The 19,732-nt window shown below is 41.4% G+C and overlaps 1 protein-coding gene across 3 annotated transcripts in view; it reads right to left on the bottom strand.

The window, feature by feature from the left end:
* Positions 1-19,426, bottom strand: part of LOC149215203 (origin of replication complex subunit 4-like) — a 357,971-nt gene extending 338,545 nt beyond the window's left edge. For all 3 annotated transcript variants that reach the window (XM_089392543.1, XM_089392542.1, XM_089392544.1), the window contains exon 1: positions 19,188-19,426. The gene's annotated coding sequence lies outside the window, so the exon portion shown is untranslated. The remainder of the gene's footprint in view (positions 1-19,187) is intronic.
* Between the last annotated feature and the right edge of the window lie 306 nt (positions 19,427-19,732).

Below are 19,732 nucleotides of genomic sequence, written 5' to 3'. Positions count from 1 at the left end.
AGCAATGCCTGAATTCAAAAGGAGCATGAAGGTACATGTCTAAGATGTACTGAAGGGAAAATATTACAAGGGGGCCATTCCACTCATGTAGCAGGTCCACAGGTTTGGAACAACCCGAGGGGTTTGAAATTCAAGATCAAGAATCTCATGTGTGCGAGAGGAAGAAAGCGCTCTATGGCTTGAAGCAAAACATCCCGGGTTTGATATGAGAGGATTGATAGCTGTCAGATGAAGCTGAAATTCACTAAGAGTGAAGCCTATCCAAACCATTGTTTAAAGGTTGTGGATGATAGACCTCTCATACCGACACCTTCTGAGGACGACCTATTTCTGACAGGTGCAAACCCTCTCACTTGCAGAAGTAAGAGGGAGTTGGATTCCAGATGTGGAATGGTAAACTGCAAGCCAATGACTACCTCGAGGATCTTAACTTTCAGAAGTTATATGGTAGTGATGACGGACCAAATTTGGGAAATGCCTCTGAGTTTCATAAACTCATTTGCATTGATGTTCTTGGTGAACTTCCATCCAGATATCTGTTTTGCAGATAGCATGGTGAGCTCATATTTGGTTGAGCCTCACTGGATTGGTGCCAAGAATCTTCTAAGATATCTTCGAGGTACTCTCATGGATTGAAATACACTGCCAGAAATATGAAACTGCATGATTATTCGAATATTGACTGGGCAGGGAATGTGGAGGATCACTAGAGCACTTCTCAGTGTTGGTTCTCTTTGGGTTCTGCTTTGATATCATGGATGAGCAGGAAGCAGAAGTCAGTTGCTATAAGCACCGCCAAGACCGAATACATAGCTACGAGTATGATCTCGTATGAAGTTGCCTAGTTGTGGAAGCTCTTCATTGAGCTGTTTGTACACATGATGAATACCACCATGATCCTCTGTGACAACCAAAGGGGGGGGATTCGATTGTTGAGGAATCCCTTATTCGATGATTGCTCTAGTAGGTAGGCATCGGATACTACCTTATCTGGGATATGGCACGTCGATGAGCAAGGAGGCTCCATTGCATTAGAATTGATGTACATGTTGCAAACATTTTGTCATAGCCCCGGGGAAAGGTCAAATCTGTGACTTTCCTGAATGACTTGGAGTCATTGAGAGACCTTCCTATAAGGGTCCTGCATGTTGCATGCATTGAGCTCTGGGAGCTCTGGGGATCTTGGGGTACTTATTGGAGCAACACACGACCATAGGGCGACTCACCCTCCCCTAATGGTGCACTGTGTACAGGGTGAATGAATCAACCTTCCCCTGTGATACCCCGAGGCGACTTAGGGACAGGATGATTAGTTCTCCTGTCGAGACATCCTACCCATGCAATCTGGGACTCATGGGAAGTACCTCTCATCTGATCAATGAGTAAGGAAATGGGGTTAGGGACCATAGTAATATTATCGATGGACATATCGTTGTATCTACTGTACTCCCTATGCTAGGATGACCTCCATTGATCTAGGATCAATGAAACTGACTTCGAGTCAGTAAGAGTGGTATGACACACTCTCTTCATATGGAACTGACAACCAATTCTACTTCTTCATGGTTCAGCAGATCTCAGCAGAGCAATGCAAGGCACTAATGGCAAAGATAGTACAGTCAGACATATGGATCAGCGGATGGACTTCTCCCTAGTTGAGAGGGAGTGTTGAAATTGGCAACTAGGGACAAACTCCATGTGGGTCATCTTATTAATGGCAGCTGATATTTTTCTTGGATCCCTCTCATTGAGAAGTGTAGGATTGATCTAAAGATCATCCGATTCCGATAAGTATTCATGGAGATATGAACTTATTTGTGTTATGGGACAATTCGTCAAAGTCGACCAACAACCAAATAAACCCCACTTGTGCTCAACGTTATAGTATAAATAGAGGTGGCCTTCAAGTCATTTCTACACACACACTTGGGATCTCTTCCTCTCTACTTGTCTTTGGGTTTTAGTACAAGGAGAGATCCTAAGGGATAACGCTGCCCTAATGGAGAAAGGCTCTACACTACCCTAACATCGTTAATCAAAGAAGGCTCTACACAATCCTAGGAGGAGACACCTCTATGCAGTCAAGAAGGGTTCTACATTGTCTTAATGGAGATGAGATGCCCTAGCCGCAGTCAAATCTAGGAGCTCAAATCAGCTGTCAAGGAAGGGCTAATGTTGCGCTATACACAGTCCTAAAAGGAGGTAGATCTTGCCTTATCTTAGCCGCAGGTAAGGGAGAGTCTTACCCTGTTAATTTTAGGTATGTTCTATGCTAGAGCAATTTATTTCAATTTTCACAGTTAGCTCAATATCTTTTCCAGATTAGCAATCACATCAGCATTAAAGTAAACTGCAGATATAACATAAATATAAATTGCAGAAGACAAGCCAAGACAAGAGGACACAGGATGTGGTGCTAGCCAAGGACAAACCCCACAATGTGGGGAAACCCTTGATCAATTCTTCTTTTATGTTCTTCAAAGTTCAGTAAAGAAAGTGAGAGAGATAGTACATTTACAATAGAAGTCAACATTTTGACTTTTGATATCTACAGAGATCAGTTGAAGACATATTGCTTCAACTGATTCTCTAAGGTGACTCCTTCACCTATCATAGTGCTGCCTCTCGTCCATTTGCTGCACATAACCGTGTGATATCATGTTGTACCGTCACAGTGTTGAGCCTTGATGACTGAGCTGCTCTCATCTGCTCTCATCATCATGCTGCTCATTATTTATCATGCCCACTGTGCTACATCTTCCATGGTCTCATTCATCATCATGTTGTCCATGCCCATGATCTCATTCATCATCATGTTGCACATGCCCATTCTATCTAATGCAGATTATTTGTCTTCTGAATTATTATTTGGAAAATAACGATTAAATCACTCTTGCATTCTTCACAATTAAAACGTTGAGGAATATAAAACTGGAATTGACAAAATATGCACACACACATGAAATCATAACGTTGTTGTTTTTGGACAAATGTCCCTAGAGAAATCCCGAAGGGGAAACCAGTGCAGTAGATGAGGGTTTTATAATTTATTATTATCTTTAGCAATTCAAGAGTACAACGATCTACTTTCCTTTCTGGCAAAGCTCTGGCAATATCTACTGACAAAATAATCTGGAGACTCCCTGTCTCCTTCTGCAATCGATTGAACCCTCTCTCCCAGCAACTTGCACTTCCAAGCTATTTGCACTACCTGGTTGGAAATGTGTACGAATGCTAATAGAAAATTCGCACAACCTTGAAATCACCTTCCTGCAAGTCATCCTACCTCCCCCTGCCTCTGAAACCCACTCGCTCTGCCTTCGGGACACTGATCTAGCAACTGGCAACTAAAACGCAGCTCCTCTAGCAACTCGCACTATGTTAAAATTGGCAACTAGAGCCAAACTCCATGTGGGTCATCTTATTAATGGCAGCTGATATTTTTCTTGGATCCCTCTCATCGAGAGGTGTAGGATTGATCTAAAGATCATCCAATTTCGATAAGTATTCATGGAGATATGAACTTATTTGTGTTATGGGACAATTCGTCAAGGTCGGCCAGCAACCAAATAAACCCCACTTGTGTTCAACCTTTTAGTATAAATAGAGGTGGCCTTCAAGTCATTTCTACACACTCACTTGGGATCTCTTCCTCTCTACTTGGCTTTGGGTTTTAGCAAGAGAAGAGATCCTAAGGGGTAATGTTGCCCTAATGACGAAGCCCTAGCACAGTTAATCAAAGAAGGTTCTACGCAGTCCTAGGAGGAGACACCTCTACGCAGTCAAGAAGGATTCTACGTTGTCTTAATGGAGATGAATTGCCCTAACCGCAGTCAAATCTAGGAGCTCAAATCAGCTGTCAAGGAAGGGCTAATGCTGCCCTATACACAGTCTTAAAGGAGGTAGATCTTGCCTTATCTTAGCCACAGGTAAGGGAGAGTCTTAGCCTGTTAATTTTAGGTATGTTCTATGCTAGAGCAATTTATTTCAATTTTCAAGTTAGCTCAATATCTTTTCCAGATTAGCGATCACATCAGCATTAAAGTAAAGTGCAGATAGAACATAAATATAAATCGTAGAAGACAAGCCAAGACAAGAGGACACATAATGTGGCGCTAGCCAAGGACAAACCCCACAATGTGAGGAAACCCTTTATGAATTCTTCTTTTATGTTCTTCAAAGTTCAGCAGAGAAAGTGAGAGAGATAGTACATTTACAATAGAAGTCAACATTTTGACTTTTGATATCTACAGAGATTAGTTGAAGACATATTGCTTCAACTAATTCTCTAAGGTGACTCCTTCACCTATCATAGTGCTACCTCTCGTCCATTTGCTGCACATAACCGTGTGATATCATGTTGTACCATCACAGTGTTGAGCCTTGATGACTGAGCTGCTCTCATCTGCTCTCATCATCATGCTGCTCATTATTTATCATGCCCACTGTGCTACATCTTCCATGGTCTCATTCATCATCATGTTGTCCATGCCCATGATCTCATTCATCATCATGCTGCCCATGCCCATGATCTCATTCATCATCATACGATCCTTGTCACTGTTCTTCGAAACATGTTGAGACTGCCTTATGCTAGATCTGAATACGTATGCCAAGGATCTTCTCATTAAATCCTTATCTCATCATCGAGTCATAGCAAGACTGTAATACATATAGAGAGAGAGAGAATAGATCTTTCTCTGTTATCCAATGACAAGTCTGCTTTAGTTCTATGGTTTCTTAACCCATCCGAGGAGACAACTGAACTCACTATGGCTCCATGACCTTGACTGTGACTCCGTTTGACTGTGACTTTGCTTGACTGCGGCTCTCTGCGGCTTCATGCCTTTACAGCGGCTCCATGCATTGACTGTGGCCTCATGTCTTGACAGTGGTTCTTCTTCATAACTGCGACTGCGTATAAAGAGTCTCCATTGCTGCGTATATGCAAGTGTTTCCATGACAGTGTATTGCATCTCCATGCTGTGCATTCTTGTTGCGTATATCATGACAGCATATAGAGTCTCCATGTTGTAGATCTCCATTGCTGCGTATGTCCATATGTCATGACAGCATATTTGTTGTGCTCTCCATGCGTTAAAGTGTCTCTATGACCAGAGATTTGGCCGCAATCAAAGGAGAGCTCTAGCAGCGTTAAGGAGGAGATAATCTGCAGTCTAATAAAGGTGCCCTAGCTGCAGTCTAAGGAGGCCTAACGAGCAACAAGTAAAGGCCCTAATCCGCAGTCTAATCAAGGATACCTAGTTGTTGTTTTATCTACAATATGCAGCCCTTATCAACAGCACAAAGAGGCCTATCCCTATGTATGTTGTAGGTGACAGCATGGAAATCTAAGTGTTGTACGTGCCTATGTGTGTTGTAGGTGATAGCATGGAAATCTAAGTCTTGTGGATGACAACATGTTAAATAAAACAGTTACAAGGCATGAGTTAAGGACTGGGAATTCACTGTCATAAAGAAGAAGCAGTGAAGTCTGCTCTCTAGGTTGTATGTTATCTAGTGAACACATGACAACGACATCTTCAGTTTGATGTATGGCTTGTCAGATATATACATGCTATAGTAAAATGAGGACAATCTTGTGGAAGGCAGATACAGCCTTCCCTTAGAGGACAATTGCAGACAAATCAAGGCAGACATTGTGACTATTAATTGATTGCATTTTGGAGGCGTCTAGCTGCTCTGCTAGGCTGTAAGCCATAGCAAGCAGCTAAGACTAGTGAGTGTAAATAATTACAGCATATTGGATGCAGCATGATGAGTGCATCATTGGGTGCAGATCAGTGATGAGAGAAGCTCAGTGATTGGGAGCAGCATAGTGACAGGTGCAACAATATGAAGTGTACAGCATGGTCATTAGGTCCAGCACTGTGATGATGGGTGCAGGATGGAGCAACATGGTGAGGTGCAGCATGATGACGAGATGCAGCACGATGATAAGTGAAGGAGTCACCTTGGAGAATCAATTGAAGCAGCTTGTCTTCAACTGAGCTCATGTATCATCTTCTTAGAGATGATCTATGCTCTTATCTAGATAAGTCAAAGTGTTGACTTCTGTTGTAAATGTACTATCTTTGTCTCTCTATGTTGAACTATTGAAGAACATATAAGAAGAATTGATCAAAGGATTCCCCACATTGGGGTTTGTCCCTGGCTAGCGCCACATCTTGTCTTGGCTTGTCTTCTGCGATTTATGTTTATGTTCTATCTGCAGTTTACTTTAATGCTGATGTGATTGCTAATCTAGAAAAGATATTGAGCTAACAGTAAAAATTGAATTAAATTGCTCTAAGCATAGAACATACCTAAAATTAACACACTAGGAAATCTGACTACTTGCACTTGTTGTAGCGGCTTCCTCTACAGATGAATTCGGCCTCCTCTTCCTGTATCCTAAACACTGACGGACCTTATGGTCGAGCACCTAAAGGTCCTTAACGGTCGAGCCCCTGACGGACCTTATGGTCGAGCACCTCTCCTCACCATATGAATAGTGAGCCCCCTAAAGGGGCACTCAAATCTTTGTTGATCCCTTTGTTTCTAATGCTTCCCTAGCTTCAACTACACCCTTGTTGAATACCTGCAACTAGGTAGTCGAACGACTCACAATACAATTGATGCCCTCTCCAAGCCCTTCGACCTGCTCTTATAATCTCTCGCTAGAGTCTCAACGGCCACAATTACATCTCAATCGATGTCTAAGATCAATTTGACTTCATCAATAGAAGCCTCTAGAGTAAAATCAGAATACCTTAATTAATTCACCTTAATTAACCAATTTTCTAAGTTAGACTTAGGTCGGAACTTTTCAATGATTGGCCAATTAATTTAATTAAGGCGTCTCCAAGTCTTTTCTCGCGAAACCTTTGCAGGGTTTTGGAGATCTCATGTTCCTTAGCCTCTTAAATATCATAGAGACTAGAACACCTATTCGTTGCTACCATAATCTAAGACTCACTCTTAGCAAGGAAGGTGTTCTCCATTATACCCATCTAATCTTTGAAGTAGACAAACTTTGCCCTCCCTAAGGCCTTCGTGAGTATATCAGCCACATGTTGGTCTGGGGAACACGTTGTAGCCAAACTAAACCACACTATTGATGTCTAACATCTGTGATACCTCCCTCCTTCACATCTTCTAGCAATTTTGACTTCTTGTCACTGGAAATCATTGTGAAGAAAATATACGGGTTGTCACTGTCCACCATGCTACTACACATACTTTGATCTCACACTGTTGATGCCTCTATGTTGGAGTCTCTCTCTGGTTGGAACTGAACCTTGCTTTCTGCAACTAGCTAATTCGCACCGCCTCCTTCTTGCCACTGCGTTGTTGCTATCACTGCAATCTTGTGTGTTAATCTCACCTGATCAACTGAATCACTGCAACTGGCCCTGCACTTGTCTCTCGAGTATCTGACTACACCTAGTTGGCTTCGCACTGTCTCTCGAGAATCTGACTACGCCTTGCTGACACTTTGATCCCCTTGCTACTTTATTATTATTATTATCCAATTTTAAGGTCACAACCAAGCCAAACACCAAATTGGTGTATGAGACCCCCTTGCTTGTGGGACAAGGGACCCACCTCCGCGCAACGATTTCACTGCTAAGTCTATGAAGGCATACATACTCTACCCCCCTCTGGTTTTGAACCTATGACCTCTTAGGAGGAAACACATGCTCTTAACCATTAGGCCCACTCGAGATCTCGTAGCATAGGTAATGATCCAACTGGGAACACACAAAAACTGGATCTGATTTTTTGATCAAGCCTTCCATGGCTAGAACTAGACCTCCTTGTTGCTCCTCCCTTGGATCCTGTCCGCTCCAGCATACTGGAGTATCATACTCCATCTGAGGATAATGCTGCAAACATAGCAAACTCATCCTCCAACCTGGTAGACAAGTCATCAATCTTTGTCGAAGTTGTTGTCTACTTCCCCTTCTTGTCCTTCTTCCTCTTTGGACATTGACTGACATAGTGACCAAGTTCACCACATCTGAAGCACTTGACCTTCGACAAGTCTTTCTTCTTCTTCTCTCCTTGATACTAGATAGTTTTGTCCCTCACTGGGACCCTTCTTAGCTTTACCCTTCTCTGCAAAGTGATGTTTTCTTCTTCCTTCTTTACCTTCAGTCCCTTGCAGTTGCTACTGGTACCCTCGACGAGACTGAGCCTTGGCTCTTCCTGAGTGAAGTCACTCCACAAGCTCTCCAAATATGGTAGCTTATCTCGTCCAGTAATCACTTGAACAAAGTTTCGCCACTCCTTGGTAAACCTATTTAGAGCTATACACACTAGTTCACCCTCTACTAGTTTCTCTCCAACTGTTGCAAGTTCATCACAAACACACTGAATCCTGGTGAGATAACGCTCTCGCCCTTCTGCATCTTGATTGTTCTCAGTTTCTCTTTGAGAATCATCTTCCGACTCTCGAAAGGATCCTTGTAGAGTTTGACTGTGGCATCCCACATCTCTCTTGCAGTTCCCTTCTCTATACTATGCGAGATGATATGATCTTGAACTCCGATCAACCTCTTTGCCTTAACCATGTCGTTCCTCTAATCATGTAACAAGATAGGATCTGTTGGTACAACTACAATTGTTGTCACAAACTCCTTCAGACCATGCTCATCCAACATGCCTTGACCTCTAAGTCTTATTGCGGCAATCTTTGCGAAACTCAAAAATTGGAGAAATAAACTGGAAAATCTCCTTCTCCTTCCGGTAAATTAACTAGGCATTCTCCCTGTTGCTCGCAATCCTCTCTGGAAAGCGCAGATTTGCTATTGGGTAATTCGCACTTGCCTCCAGGCCTCCTTCCCGAAACTCAGACTGCCTCCTACTCCTACTCTAGGCAACTCGCTCTACCACCGGAACTTATTCCGGTACAGACACACGTATTGTTAGCCCTAAAGCACGACTGGCTGGACTAGCAAGCTCACAATGGAAAATCGCTTTGCCTCCTATTGGAAATTACGGCATCCTTTCCTGACACTGGAAATATGGAAACCCTTTGAGAATTTCTGGGAATTCCCTCTCTGTGTGTTTTTCTCTTCTTTGCCATGCGCTGATCTATTGCTACATTGTTGCAAAATCACTATGCTAGATCTGCTCTAGGAATCTCTAATTTGCTCACCGGAAACCCTTTCCAACAACCCTCATTGCCTAATGTTATTGCTCTAAGACAAGTCAAAATTTTCCTCTAAACTGGACTGGAAATCGAATTTTCTGCCCCAGCAATTAACACTGCCTGGTTAGGCCTACGCAGATCTAGTTCTTTGTGCTTCAGATCTCCCTATTAACTGCACAACCCTCGCTGCCTTCGCTTCTAGAGCCTTTTAACCAATCTTTTCTGCTCTGATACCATGTGAAATTTCCACGAATGCAATAAACTGGAATTTAATCTTCTATCTACTGCAAATTATTTGTCTTTTGAATTATTATTCGAAAAATAATGATTAAATCACTATTTCATTCTTCACAATTAAAAACGATGCGAAATATAAAAATTGGAACTGAGAAAATACTCACGCACACATAAAATTATGACACCATTGTTTTTGGACAAATGCCCTAGAAAAACCCCGAAGGGAAAACTAGTGCAACAGATGACGGTTTCATTATTATCTTTAGCAATTCAAGAGTACAATGATTTGCTTCCCTTACTAGCAAAGCTCTGGCAATCTCTACTAGCAAAATAATCTGGAGACACCCTGTCTCCTTCTGCAACCGATTTGGCACTCTCTCCCAACAACTTGAGCTTCCAGGCTATTCGCACTACCTAGCTAGAAACGCATACGGCTACTCATAGAAAATTCGTACAGCCCCAGAATCACCTTCTTGCAAGTCATCATGCCTCCCTCTACCTCTGAAACCAACTCCCTCTACCTCCGGGACATTGATCTGGCAACTGGCAATTGAAACGTAGCTCCTTTGGCAACTCGCACTGGGAAATTTGGCTACCTGCACTAGTTGTAGCAACTTCCTTTCCAAACGAATTTGGCCTCCTCTTCCTGTCTCTCGAACACTAGAAAATAGTGAGGAAAATTCCTCCGGACTCCTACTCTCAAATCTCTGATGATCCCTCTGTCTCTGATGCTTCCCTACTTTCAACTGCGCCCTTGTTGAATACCTGCAATTGGGTAGTCGAACTACTCACAATACAATTGATGCCCTCTCCAAGCCCTTCGATTTGCTCTTATAAAGGCGATGATTACATCTCAACTAATGGCTAAGATCAATTTGACTTCATCAATAGAAGCCTCTAAAGTAAAATCGAACTTCCTAAATTAATTCACATTGATTAACCAATTTTCCTAAGTTAGACTTGGGAAATTTTTAATTATTGGCTAATTAATTTAATTAAGGCATCTACAAGTCTTTTCTCGCAAAACCTTTTCTGGGTTTTGGAGATCTCGTGTTCCTTAGCCTCTTAGACATCATAAAGACTAGAACATTGTCCCCGCTACTACCATAATCTAACAGTGGATTTCCAGGGTAAAAATGTGTCAATTGTGTGATTGTTGTTCTTATTGTTTTTGTTGTGCATTTTATTTGTAAAGAGCCTCATAGTGGTTAGTTTACAAATCAAAATTAATTGGTCACTGCAATTTATTTCTCAGCATAAAAATTTTGTTGGGAACTAATTCTTGTGTTGGGCTTAGGAAACTTACATGGCATTAGAGCGTCTTTGAAGAGCAGGGAACAAATTTGACAATATTCAGAGGTCAGCTTGTGGTTTTTCAGAGCAGTGATCTACAGTTAGCGCAAAGGTTGAGTGAAGCAAAGATTTTTCAGGCATGGCCACAAGGTTGCACTTTAAGGACAGGTTAGAGGGTACATCGAACTTCACAACCTGGAGAGAGCGCAATGCTCTCGTGTTGGAGGAGAATGAAATCTGGGATCTCATTGACTAGGTACAACATCCCCCAGTTGATCCAACACAACTTGTGTACAAGAAGCAAGATGTGAAGGCTAGGCGCATCACCTTAGATAGGGTGAAGAACCATATAATCCATCATATTTCTGGGAAAAATCCTACTAGAGAAATGTGGGAGCCTCTCATAAAGCTCTATCAAAGCGACAACCAGAACAAAAAGATGGTAATTTGAGAGAAATTGAGTAGCACCAAGACGGTCAGGGTAGAACGAGTGGCTTCATACCTCACTCGCATTACTCAGATAAGGGACGAGCTTGCAACCATGCGGGAGACCATACACGACCCAAAACTAGTGCGCATAGCACTAAATAAATTCACAAAGAAATGGGATGTTTTCGTCAAGGGGATTATGGCGAGAGAGCATCTCCCTAACTGGGAGCGGTTGTGGGATGACTTCATCCAAGAACAAACAAGAGTGGGACCTCAACAGAGTGGTGCATCCAAAAATAAGGATGAGGAGAACTTGGTGCTTGTAGGAAAAGGCAAGAGGAAGCCCAAGAAAAAGAGCTCCAGCAGTAATGGGGTGGTGTCCAAGGGAAAGAAGGAAGTGACTTCAAAAAAGTGAAGTATATTTCTTGTCACAAGAAGAAGAAGATCAAGTCACAAGTGGTGGCCTCAACGAAGATTGAAGACTTCTTAAGTAGTTTTGAGGTAGACTTCAGCCTCATTACATATCTATCAAGCTCAGTGACCAAAATAGTGTGGGACATAGATAGTGGTGCATCGTGCCATATGACAAGGGTGTGTGAGGTCTTTGGCAAGTTGTGTGAGGAGGAAATTGATCTCCACATCGAGCTAGGAAATGATGCTAAGTATAAGGCAGCAAGCCGCAGTACTGTCATGTTCAGAGGGAGCCTTCAAAACCCCTCAAAGTGACAAAGGTGCTCAGTGTTCCATGACTAATCAAGAACCTATTTCTAGTATCAACCTTGGAGGACAGAGGGTACGTGGTATGTTTTAAAACTCCGACTCGGCCGAGGGTCGACTCCGACTCGATATCGACTCGGTCAGCTCGATTTCAATGACTCGGTCGTTGTAAAAAATAGATTAAATATTTATTTATTTATTTAAAAAAAAAAAAACCATAATTTTAAAGATTTTCATTCATGTTTCCAAACACACAGCATTAGAATATAGATAGAAGACAACATATGATCAAAGTACGCTCATGAATATATCCATTATATCAAAATGGCACCCTGTGCACTATCCAATACATCCATGATGATGATGTAGAGATCAAAACAAAAACACATAACCAAGGAGGCTAGAAATGGCGTTATCCTCCAAAATAGATTGTAAGTCATCAAGGAACTAATACAAGGGTCCAGGAGTGTTCCTCACTCCAAGAAAGTCCCAAAGTGCATGTGTACATCTTCAAAAGGTGCATCCTCCACTATGATGTCATCTAGGAGAGACCCTATGTCACCCTTTTCAAGCATGTGAGTGACATGACACCCCTAAGGGTAAGCATTGGCATCAAAGAGGTGTGTGCTAGCCCTCCTAAGTCATCTCAATGATAACCATCCTCATCTATGCTTTGGAAGAAGGCACCATCCACCAAAACAGGGTCAAGGCCAGCTAGGGGGCATCTTCAGTCCATTTGGGCATGTCATCAAATAGTCCAACGTCCAAGCTTTTAAGTTTAGTGCTTTAGCATTTGGAGGCTCATCAAGGGGTGCAGCATCACGTGGAATCAACTCAAGGCTCGATGCTCATCTTTGGAGGGCCAAGGTTGGGGCCACAAAGTTACGTTTGCTTTAAGAAATGGGAAAAAAACCTATTGGAAGGTTTTGAAGAAGAATGAAGCTATCCCTTAAGGAATCTCTATTACATATGTGATACCACCTAAACAAACCTCTCAAGATCAAACGAGATAAACTTATTTAAGGAAAAAAACCATTAAAGTATCATAGTGAAAATTTTGGAGTCCCCCAAAAGCAAAAAAATTTAAAAAAATCGTTGTTTTTTAGTTCACGAGCCGTTGTCATCCAACCCAACCGAGTTGTTAGACAACTCGGCCGGCTCGGTAATAACCCGGCCAGCGGAACCGGCTCACTTGCTAAGTCGACCCGGTGACGCCTTAACTTGGACCAACTCAACCGAATCGGTTCCGAGCCAGCCGAATCTTAAAACATTGACGTGGTGACCTTCTACAAAGGGAAAGTCTACATCTGACACAAGGGCACAAAGGGAAAGTGCACAAAGGCGATTGCTGTGCGCAAAGGCAAGCTATACAGGTTGCAGTTTGATCCAGATATTAGTGAGCACGAGTTGTGATTTGGGGAAGTTATGGCACAAGAGGATAATGCATCTTCACCATGGAGTGATTAATGTGCTCAATCATACAGTGACAGGGCTACCAGAGTTTAGCACAGAGAGGCGTGACCCATGTGAAGGTTGTGCTATGAGAAAATATGCCAAGACAGTTTTCCCACCCGATGACAACAGATCCAAGGGCGTGTTGGATCTTATATATTCAAACATATGCGAGCCTATGTCTTTTGTATCCCTCAATGGATGCAATTACTATGTCACATTTATTAATGACTACTCTAGTGAAAATACTAAGAGGGGGGTGAATCAATGTTTCTTAGCAATTAGCACTTTTTAATCTTTTTCGGAGCATTAGTTAAACTTCATTTATTATTATTGTTCTTCTTCAGAGAATCATAAACAATAATCCACATTAGACAACACCATACAACAATGTAGAAATATAAAACGGTGGACACAAAGATTTTTAGGTGGAAAATCCCTCCATGTCAAAAACCATCGAACGCTTCTTAGTAATTGTCTTCTTCTCTCTTCAAAAGAAAAATTAATTACATCAAGATTTCAACAACAGTTGAGGGAGGCGTCAACCCCCTAATTCACAAGCCACAACTTGTAGGACGCTATTAGACCCTAATATTACGTTGCAACCAGAAGGATGCCCCAACGCCCTGTAGATCAAGCCACAACCTGATGAGTGCCTCAACACTCTGTTTACTAGCTGTTGTCGGAGAGGATGTTTCATTGCCCTGTTAGTTTATTAGCCACAACTGAATGGATGCCACAACGCCCTACGCAATCTACAACTTGCCCTAGCAACACCCTGCCACCCTAAAGTGTTCTCAGGCCACAACCTAAAGGTGACTCCAATCACCCAAAAGAGTTGGTAGATCACATTTCACAATTTTCACACTGGATCCCCTCTACTTTGAATCAATGTAAAATAGTTGTAAAAAATATGTAGAATAAATGTCAAATCCTGGTAGCCACTAATCATTGTTCCCACAAATTGATCACAACACAATGCTACACATCAAGCTATCATTATTCAACTGCACATCATTGCCACTGCACACTACATATCATTGCTCAGGAATGAATAGTCATCAATGCATAAAAAATGTCATCATCATATCAGGTTGCACTTGATGCTACAACCATCTGGTACTGTTATCAAATAACGGCACAAACCAAGGTGCCTCAGGTCATCCCAATACCCTGCAAGCAGTGCTTTCAAACTCTGTCATCAAAGGGCTACCAGCATATAAGTAAACACCATTGTTTGATTGGTCAAGCCCTGTTATCCATTCTTCTTCAATATGTTGTACAACTGGATGATATTGGCTTCAAAACCTCTTGCCCTGCAAGATTACAATTATGTCACCTATGCACAAATCCTAGGTCATACAAGAGAAACCCTACGTTTTTATTTCAAGACCAACCCTAGATCAATATTGTCATAAGTCCATAAGTCAAGTCAATTGATCAAAGTAATAGGTGTCAACTCAAACATTGTCATCAATATGACTACAACATTGTCATACCAATTAGATGGCTTGTCAAAAGTATAGTCAAGACACTTGTGAAGTACATGTAGTCAAGATCAGCTCAATATATCATGTAGGTATCAAGTCAACACAAGGTCAATATTTATTGTGTCCCTCGCTGCCCTATCACACATAATGACATCATTTGTTAACATGTACCTTTAGATGCAAATCTTAATAGGTTATCAAAACAGTTGTCATAATAGTGGATGTTAAGTGTCATGTTATTGGTCGAGTTCATCACTTGCCTAGTTGTTGTGTTCAAGTCACTATACAAGATCGTGTGAATGTATTAAGTTAAAGTCAAACTCAGATTTATAGCCCTCATAAGGTTACTACCATGTGTGATACAGTTATTTACATCAAGAGTCATTCACATGGTACATAATCATGGTTATCACATTACAAGTTATACAAGACTATGAAATATAGAACAGTAATAAGACTAGGTCGTCAATCTTCAAAGTAGTGATTCATAGGTTTGGTCAAACCATAGTTATGCCATTAATTAAATCACATTCCCTTCATGTGATCTGAGCCTTCAGGGACCAATCAATCTTGAAAATGATTTGTTGTTTGAACTAGGCCGCAAGCTGCTTCAGGAGGTTATCTTTCTTTGAGGAATCTCAAGTTAAAATCATGAATTTCTGCTACTTATTGTAGATTACTATAACAATTCTTAAGGTATGTTACTATAACAGTTCTTCATCAAAGATTGTGCACAAGTTAAGTTTGAACATGTAAGATCAAGTCACCACACCTTCTCATTTAGAAGTAATTGTAGTGCAAAGATAATAGAGAAGTTTGTAAAGCTAGATGCCCAACAAACCTACAAAGACACACAAGCGAATCCAGAACCAAAAACAAAATTGCAACATAAAAGAGACTTGAATTCAATCCTAAAAGAGGGTCGAAAATCAAGACTTAATCCTGCACTCCAATTTCAAGAGAATTCCCTGCATTTGATGCCCTAACCACAGGGCCAAAAAGGAAGGACTGAAGGCTTGAGAATAGTAAATAAATGTTTGCCCAAGCTTGCAGCCTTGCTCTAATAGAGTTGCTACAAGGTTGAACTTGCCAAACAATACCCAATCAAGACAAAACAAAAATGTTACTTACTTCCTGCAATTTCGCTACCCTAAAAGAGGATCGAACTTCAAACTACCTCAAGAAAAGAACTTTGTTGATCTACCACACAAAAGTCGAGTGATTTCAGAGCTTAGGCATGGAAATATTTGTTGAGATGTTATGTTTTGGAGGTTAGGAGGAGTCTCTTTTTATAGTGTAGTAAGGCTAATTAGGGGCTTCATTTGGTAGGCCTTTTAGGATATTTAGGAACTCTTTAATTCTTAATAGGATTAATTTTAAATTAGTAGTTATTATCTGCTAGTTTGTTTGAATGCTAAGAAACTCATACACTAAATCTATGTGGTGTGTTTTGTAGGGAACAGAAGGGTGTGTGAAGTCAATGATTGATTTATTGTCTTTGTTTCTTGAAGTTATGTAACTTATGCATGGTAAGATTACGGTGATAAATAACATCACATATTGGCAATTATAGGAGGAGGTGTCATATCACTACCCCTTGGGGTTTTAGTCCAGAAACTGAGGTCACCAACTTTAATTGTGAATATCTCTCAAACCAGGAGGCCTCTCGGGGCGTACCACATATCAATAGAAACATCTTTTCAAGGAGAATCTAATGACATGGATCCTCAACTCAAACTCAATGATTTGACCTACCAAAAACCCTCGACAAAATCGGGGTACATTCTCAATCCAAGGAACCCAAACCCTAAGACCTGGGTTTTCAACCATCCAACAGTGTAGCCTTCAACTTGATGTAATCTATGCAATTCTAAGAAGCGTTCATTGTTCATTTGACATCAATGACTAGTGTTTTTGGTCAAAATCAAACCCAATCAACTCCATCGGTTGACATCAATAGCAACACCATCCAACATACTCCAAAAAGACCTAGATTTCTTTCCTCAAAACCAAGGACAAGGTCTTTGACATTTCCCAAGAGTTCAAAGCTCTTGTGGAGAATCAGATGGGGAGAGATTCAGGTGTTGTGATCAGACAATGAGGGTGAATAAACCTTGAATGCCTTCATTGAGCTTTATGCGAGTGGGAAGATAAAAAAGGAGCTTATTGTTCCTTATAATCCTCAATAGAACGAAGTAGCAAAGAGGAAGAAAAGGGTTATAGTTGGGGTTGTGCGAGATCAAGAGTTGCCCATTTTTTTTTCTCGGCTAAGGCTTGTAATAACATAGTGTACATTCTGAACAGGAGTCCCCCCAAGGTCTTGCGGAGGATGACTCTAGAGGAGGCATACATAGGCAGGAAACTGAATGTGGGGCACTTCTAGATATTTGGGTGTCTAATGTACTGTCACACACCTCTTTGAGAAGAGACCGAATTTGGAACCGACTTCAAAGAAGGGGATCTTCGTCGGATACAGTGAAAATTCAGAAGGCTACCGTGTATATCAACGCTCAAGAAGGCAATGGTGCACAGGGATGTACGGTTCGAAGAAGAGAGGGCTTTCAAAGGGCACACGGGATGGTAATCCAACATATGTAGGAGGTCAAGACTCACAAGGACGAAGGAGGAGAGGAGACAAGATCCATATCCACAAGGATAGGGCATAGGCATAAGTATAAGTATTGGTACACAGGTTATTCACGAGGATGAGGAGAAGCAGGGAGATCTTATTCCATAAAATAAGCCTTCCACATCAAGCAGGGGGCAACCTAGGTGGGCCACATAGACACTGAGAGATGTCAAGGATGTGGGGCCTCCTAGGAGGTCTACTAGGGAGAGCATGCCGCCACAGAGATACACTGGCCACATGGCACTCATGACGGAGCTAACTGATGCAAAGCCTTCTAGTTATCAAGAAGATATTCATCAGCAAGTTTGGAAAGATGCCATGGTGGGAGGTAGTGCTTTGGCCAAAGGGCAAGAGGGTGGTTGGATCACGATGGATCTACAAGATTAAGCACGTAATTGATGGGAGAGTGAGAAGTTCAAGGCGCACTTCATAGCTAAGGGGTTCTCACAGCGAGTGGAGGTTGACTGCGAGGAAACATTCGCCATTATAGAAAATATACCTCAATTTGGGTTATTATCTCTATAGCACCAGAGATGGGTTGGAGAGTGCAACAAATGAATGTCAAGATTGCCTTCCTCAATGGGATCATTGAGGAAGAAGTCTACATCAAGCAGCTTGAGGAGTTCGAGGTGCATGGGAGGGATTCCCATGTTTGCAGGTTGAAAAATGCACTCTATGGGCTCAAGTAGGTGCCTTGGGCATGATACTTGAGGATAGATAGCTACTTGCAAGAGATGGGCTTAGAGAAGAGTGAGGCTTGTTATCTCACAAGTTCTCACTAAAGTAAACCTATCAAAAGGAAGAACTATGGACACAAACAAGAAAAATTGCCCACCACCACTTTGGCAACCGCCCCTCACTTCTAGGCTAGCTCTTCTAACCTAAGGGGGGTTTCCCTATATTTAAATCCAATTTTAAATTTATCGTTGGTATGGATGAAAGACACAACTGATTTTTTGACCATTCGAAATGTGTGAGCAATTAGCATAAAACCAATTTATCAATGAAAATGGCCGATGTTCAAACTTCAAACAATCACCACCAATGATTAAATCTCACTGATGATCAAATCTCACAGCAGGTCTTCCATGAGCAAATTTCACAAAGTACCATAAATCAAGTATGCACCAAATCAATTATGCCGAGGAGCAATCATATCATTTAGAAACTAAATATCATTTATTTGCTCCATGAGATCCTTCAATCTTATGTTTAACATGCCAACACACCAAAAATCATTACCCAAGTTTATTTTGTTCATTGGCAATCATAAGATGATGAATAATCAAGAACAAAGTTTCCAGAGCATCATTACCCAAGTTTATTTTGTTCATTGGCAATCATAAGATGATGAATAATCAAGAACAAAGTTTCCAGAGCATCAAATATGTTTCAAAAATTTCGAAACGAATATGCTGCCCAAGATTTACCAAGTTGTAACTTCAAGGGTTAATTTATGCATTAATCAAGTTTCAAAGGACTGGTTACCACGTTACAATACATATTTAAGTCAAATTTTGTATAACCATAAAATTAACGGTCGCGTGTCAATTTTGCAGACAATCTTGCTTAAGATATTTTAAAATATAACCAAGTAGGACCAAGAATATATTTCAGAAATGCCGTTCATTGAACCAGGGAAATTCAATATCGCATTTAGAGTAAATTGATTCGCAGTAATTGTGCAAGGAAAAATGTCTGTCGATTTTCAATCTTTTCGGTTAACGCCAGTTCACCAGAAATTCAAACTTCTTTTGAAAAATTTATGAAATTGTCAGCGTACCAATGAGATTTCGAAATTAACCAAAACTGTTAGCCAATTTGATTTTCGAGGTAAATCTGTGGAAAAACTAGCTGCTCGCGGGCGACCAATGCTTGTGACCAAGGGATCTCTGCGAACAGAGGGGACGAAAGGAGCCGGCTTTGGCGCTGTCGTGGATTGAACTGCAAAGAGCCGACGTGATGCGGTAGGTTTTATGCTGGGACAATGTGAGCCAGCACCGGCCGTAAGGAAATTGTGGAGAAAGGGTGGCTCAATAGGATGGCGGAGAGCCTGGATGTTGGTGCAGAGGCCGCGAGGGACAGTCGGAGTGCAAAGGGGAGCCGGCTGTCGGAGCTGAGCTACGGGGACGAGAACTTGATGCCGCGGGAGCGGGAAAAAGAATACGACGATGCCCCTTCTGGTTTTCTTATTTTTATTTGTATATATATATATATATTAAAAAAACCCCTCAAGTTTTAACCGTCTAATCTAAAACCGAAAATTTTAAGAACACCTAAATCTGAAAATTTTCAACTAAAACGAAAGCTATGAATATATCTTTAAAA

This window comes from Pinus tabuliformis, chromosome 1_1 (assembly GCF_031772625.1).
Source record: "Pinus tabuliformis cultivar Carrire ecotype Pingquan chromosome 1_1, CPIR1, whole genome shotgun sequence".
In the NCBI taxonomy this organism is placed as follows: Eukaryota; Viridiplantae; Streptophyta; class Pinopsida; order Pinales; family Pinaceae; genus Pinus; species Pinus tabuliformis.
This window is presented reverse-complemented; position numbering and strand designations above follow the sequence as displayed.